A 6208-nucleotide genomic window follows, 5' to 3' on the forward strand; every position below is an offset into this window, starting at 1 on the left:
GCATCATCTTCAGTAGTGAAACTAATGTCTGAATTGGATGGTATGAAATTGGATGGTATGAAAAGATTTAATTTTAGCACCATTTTTCCTGTTTATAATAGATTTTAAAGAGATAGTAGCAGCAGCATGATAAGATGCAGCAGGCTAAATCACAGCTATGCTTCTGGGTTCTATAAAATACTTGTTTCTCAAAATTCTGTGGTTGTGAGATTATTCTTGGGAAGCAACCAGCCTGGCGGGGAGGAGGGATCAAGTGCAGAGCTAGCCTGGCGTCACTGTGCGACTGCAAAAGCACTAGGACTGACATCTACACACTCCCACAAGTTCTCGTTCACAGATTGGGGAGATTCCTGTATTATAGGCAATATGTAATAAAGTAATTAGCTGGAAATCTGCATATGTGGGTCTATTTGGTTGTGCCTGACAATTTAAAGAGGATATGTCTGGAAAACTTTCCTCTTTATAGCTAGGGGAAATAGACCTCTACAATCTGAAATTTCTATGAAATTAGCCAGATGATTTATTTTTCTGGAGAATTAACCTCCAAAACAGGAACAAGTGTTGCTTCTTGCAGCCACTTTGTCTAATTTGCCCCATTCATTTCTCTGTGAGGACAACTCATCTTACTTGATCTATTTTGTGGCCTCATGTAGTAAGAATTGAGACGTTGATGGGTGGAGAACATCTGGTGCTGTTTTGAAATGGGCATTGAAAAGATTAGTATTGTATGAGCAGCTGAGTTGGAGACTTGTCATCCAGACCAGCTGTTTCCAAACTGACTTTTAAATGACCTAATTACAATTCTCTTGTCATTTGGTTAGTGACTAACATTTGGTCTCATGTTCATGTTTTTTTCTTAATGGGGATAATCGTATTACACCGGCAATCCTAGAACAAAAATATACATCTCACATAATGTACATGTTGCATAGCATCTAATATGTTTTGTTTTTTTTAAAAAAAAACATGATCTCATGAAGCTTGGCATTACAATTCTACTTGGAAGAGTTTTTCATTTTCAGAACACTGGGTTATTGATAATACTTGAAGCACTCAGAACATAGTGTTTATGTTTCTGATGTAAAAGTGGAATAGAAAAATATATGTGTATAGTAGGAGGTCTACTTTGTGTTTCTAGTATTCTGGTGTAAAAGTGCCGTATAAAAACATTTGTGAGAGATTTGTAATTACTGTGTTTTAAGGAAAGTGAATGGGTGGACAAAAACCGTTTGTATGAGGCAAGATAAATAAGTAGGTGACCACATGTTACGATTGTTATACTTCACTAACTTGTATAGATGTTATATATAGGCAGGGACGTGCAGTCACTAGAGGCAAGGGAGGCGGAGCCTCACCAATCTTCTCAGGAAAAAGAAAGAAATTTAAATTTTTTTTTAAAAATAATTAAAGCCAAGATAGTTGCTACCAGATTCCAAGTCACAGTGGCTTGGTGTCTGCTTAGTGTTAACCAAAGCAGGAGGCGAGAGAACTCGGGGCCTCTTTTCCATAAGGAATTTTTCGCCTTCTAAAAGTTAAGAAAGAGTTAAAAGGCAAAAAAGTTCAGATGCAAAAGAGGCACTAATTCTCCCGCCTCCTGATCTGGAAGCAGCGAATCATGTCTTCTTGAGCACGCTTACGTTGGGCGGGTTATTTCGGAGGGCGTGCTTCAGAGGAGAGAGGAGTGGGGGAGAAGGAGGAGGCTCGCTCTTTGCTGCAGACCTGGGCGCTTGGCGGCTCCCGCGATGCAAAGTGCCCCGCCGCCCCCGATGCTGCCGCCTGCTTCTCCAGGCTCTGCCGCTGGAAGTCCCGGATCGCCTCTGGGGGAAGGCTGGGTGAGAAGCGGAGCCTCCCGGTGCTGCGCAGAGGCTCTTGCAGGAGCGCGTGCCAGCGGCCGGCGGCCCGGAGCGGCCCCGGCTGCGAGACAAGGCAGCGCTTAAAGCAGCCGCTGCCGCCGCCACCACCCCTCCAAGCGCCTTTGCTGCAGACCTGGGCGCTTGGCTGCTCCCGCGATGCAAATCCCCCCCCCCGCCGAGGCCAACCGCTGCCCTGCTTCGCTGCTTCTTCAAAGGATGCCCAGCTGAGCCTCACCAGGTATAAACCTCACCGCACGTCACTGTATATAGGGAGGGATTTAGAAGCAAACGAGTATGCTACATAGGCTGATCTGCAAGGTACAAAATGGTTTTCTTTTCGAAATGAGTCAGGCTCAGAGTTTGTCAACCTGAGTCAGACCACAGCTCATTCCCCAGCCTCATTATGGTCAGAAATAGGTTGTGATGTAGACTTTCTTGCTGGTATCTGTGAGAATGCAGGTGTGTGTGTATATGTGTGTGCCTGATTTAGAGCTCTTTCACAATAATTTTCTGCATATTTTCAGCATATATGATCAAATCAATCAGAGGTGGAAAACCAAAGCAAGCAGAGCAATTATCTTACAAGAGTCCTAACTGGTAGAAAAGTACTGATATAGAAGTAGACAGGTTGCTGACTTATAGAATGCCAAGACTTCATTAAATAATATTTTGCTCTCTTGGACAATAGATTTAATTTGTAACTTGAACAGGTTTAAGAAGAGCTGTGCTACCTTTTTTTCTTAGTTATCCCATCTATATTCTGTACAATAAATTAGCAAAATAGACACACTGTTAGTGGTGAGAAAAGTAAGTTCTTCTTTTGTAACACAGAATGCTATCCAGCATTAAAACCCTTCCTGTCTCCAATCATGATGGTAAATCAGTTTCTGGGAAATGCTTACTGATAAATACTGATTACCATGATCTAAATGGTAATTTATCTTAATGCTAAATGATAGGTACAAAGCACATTCATATGTGCAAACAGCATAAATACAATTAATTGCAATGCAGCATAAACATCGCAACTTGATAAAACTCAACTGGAGTGCTCATTAAGATGAAATGAATATAATCAACAGAAGGCAATAGAAGAGGTTTATATTAGGAGTCTTTCCACATGGAGCTAAATTATACTTGCCTCTTGGGTGCTAATGTTCAAAGGCTTTAGAGAATTTTTTCAATGACTGATTTTAGTCTCTTATAAAGTAAATGAACCAAAACACAGTAATTTTGCAAAAGAATTCTGTCCCAGGAAATCCTGGTGTTAACATCTTTGTTTAAATGACATTTTTCTTTGAGAGATTTAAAAAAAAAAGAATTTTGAATGCCTCGTTCTTCTACCTACCTTGCTAGTAGGGGGAAAAATCAACAATGGCTTCTTGAAACATTTCCCAGCCAGCTTTTATTTTGGATATTTCTAGATGTAACTCTTCTTTGCATCATGGGAGATTTCCCATTTGCAAGGATTCATTCAAATAAGGCATCTGTAGAACCCTTACTAAAGTGTTAATGAACAATCCAGGTTTTTGTTCAGCTTTGCCAGTCCTGCCAAAATCTGGATGTTATTTGAGCCTTGTCCTTGTGACATTTTAATCATACCTGAAAATGTTTTGTTAAAGTAACTTTAGGAGAGAGAGGAGGCAGAGTGCTGAGCAAATGACCCAAACTTTCTTACAGACTAGGACTGAATGTATTTTAAAGGGAAGGATTTAAAGTTATTCACTGTCCTTCAGCCTGTCTTTTAGCTACCCCGACATGCTTACAGTCAACTTTTGTACCATTTGTTCAGAGTAAACATGCAAAAGAAAAGCAAAAATAAATGAGACAGGAGCAAGAAGAGGAAAAAAAAGAATCTTAAATCTAGTTTGTACCAAGACCATCCGTGCTACTCAATGCTTTTCTATTCTGAAAAACTACCGTTTCCCTGAAAATAAGACCTCCCCCGATAATAAGCCCAATCAGTGCATGCACTAAAATACTCTCTCCCCAAAAATATTGTAACACAGCAGCAGCCATGAGTTGACCACGCTCGCTGCTACCTGCACTTCAAAAATAATAAGACCTCCCCAAAAATAAGGCCAAGTGCTTATTTCAGGAGTCAAGAAAATAAGAACCTGTCTTATTTTCGGGGAAACATGGTATTGTTCCAGAACCATGCCTATACAGCTCTCCACATGATTTTAAAGATTTTTCGTATTTCTCATCTACTCAATCCAACCATAACTTCCTTAGTCACCCCATTACCTTTTTTACATCTTTGTTTTACAATACAACCCACCTTGTTTAAAGAGCCGTGGTTGCACAGTGATTAGAACACAGTATTGCAGGCTGGCACTGCCCACTGCCAGGAGTTCGATCTTGACAGACTCATAGTTGACTCAGACTTCTATCTTTATGAGGTCAGTAAAGTGAGGGCCCAGATTGTTGGGGCAATATGCTGATTCTTGTAAACCATTTGTAGAATTCTGTAAAGCTATTTCTATTGACTTATAGCCCTTATTTTCCTTCAAACATAGTACTTCCTTTCCCCCCACAACTGTGGATTAACAGGCTGAGTGTGACTGGCCCAGACATCCAGTGAATTTCTGTGTCTGAATTCCCCAATGCCAGGCCAGCACTTCAATTACAACCTCACGCTGACCCTAACTTCATGCTGGTCACTCATGTTTGCAATCGGTGCATGTTCACTCTTGCCTCTTCTTTTACCAAAGATTTTTTTTTGTTTTAAAAAAAGCTCATGCCTTATTAATTTCAGAAGCCCTAAACAAAGTCAAAATTAATCTCGTACTTCCACAAAAAACTGTCTGTCCAAAGGAAGAAAACTTGGCAGTTGGACAACAAAATATTTGGCATTTGCCTGTCCCCATGAAGATTCAGTTTGGCCTGCTGCAGTAATGCCAAGCCTTTTGGGCTCAGGACATCAAAAATTAAAACACTTGACTGTGGCTTATTATTTTCCTTCCCAAACAAAGCAATTCTTCATCTGCCTTCCCATCAGTCCAGGCCATCCTGAACAGCAGCATTTTGTGGCAGTGCTGAGGCTGGGCTTGAAGTATAGGCCTCAACTTCTGCTGCCAGCATCACTTCAACTAGCACCACAGCTACTCAAAAAGGCTGCCTTGCACGCAGGCCTTGGGGAATGAATCTGTTGTGCGCTGCTTATCTTCAGATAGTGCTTTCTCTTTGTTTACAGGCCCTTGCAGCAGTTTTAAGGCTCCTCCAGGACACACGAGGTTGTAGATTGTGAAGCAGCTTTGAAGAATGCTCTTCCACAGCCTCCGGAGCCTCCCAAAAATGTGAAAGGACACCCCATTCTTGTGAAATTTTTGGAGACTCCAGGGCCTATGAGAGTATTGGCCTCTCTTGCAACTTCTCACTAATTATGGAATTAAGAATTGGCTATGGGACTATCCTTGCACAGTAGACTATAATAATTTTATACAACTTAAAACAGAAATCTAAATGTGGACTTAAACAGATGTAGTAATCAATAGGGCAATTTCCATTGTGTGCATATTTTTTGCTTCTTTTGGAAAGAACATCAATAAATGACACTACTATTAGTAGGTAGGTAGCAATGTATTTGTCAAATGGGTGTACTGTATCTACAGCATAAGTAGGAAGCTATACCAGATGTTGAATTCTACATGGGACAGGAGTTGTATTTCAGTAAGATTTGGGGGGCTTTTTCATCCCTAATTTAATTTATATATTTTCTATCCATTGTACCAGTGTGCAACACTATAATTTAAAAATATTTCCCTGTAATTTTAAAAGCCAATATATAAAGAGTACATTTCATTTGTACAATATCATGCAAAATTTGGCGAGCAAGAAAAGACAATTGAAGCCTAAATTAGCTCAATAAAAAAAGAATAAAGAACAGAGCTTGAACTTCAAGTTTAACCTGATAAGACAATGTTGCTCATATGTCCCCAGAACAAAAATATTTGCTATTCTAGTTCAGAAGCAGCATGAAAATAGAATAAGTCACTCAGCCCTGTGATGGATCATCAGTACCATACAATTTTATATTAAGTACTGAGAGAAAAATATAATTCTTCCATTTAATTGCTCAGTACTGTTTCTTTGGGTCACTCATTCTTGTAAGAACACTATTTCAAGTAAAGTATCAATCCATACTTGGAGTATTTATTGAGGAAAGTTAATAGCAGAGATCAAATGGTCAAAATATAGATCTATTAATCAAATGACTTATTCGGTAACATTCTGCTGCTAAATGATCTCAAAGGAATATAAAAAGATTTTTATATTTTGATTGGGAAAATATCTAATTTTGTGGCTAACTATTAAAGTTGGGGAAAACCACCATTGCTAGATCATCAGGCAAT

Source organism: Thamnophis sirtalis, unplaced genomic scaffold (genome assembly GCF_051295495.1).
Source record: "Thamnophis sirtalis isolate CommonGarterSnake01/CBP01778 unplaced genomic scaffold, rThaSir2_p1.2 scaffold_7, whole genome shotgun sequence".
Taxonomy (NCBI): Eukaryota; Metazoa; Chordata; class Lepidosauria; order Squamata; family Natricidae; genus Thamnophis; species Thamnophis sirtalis.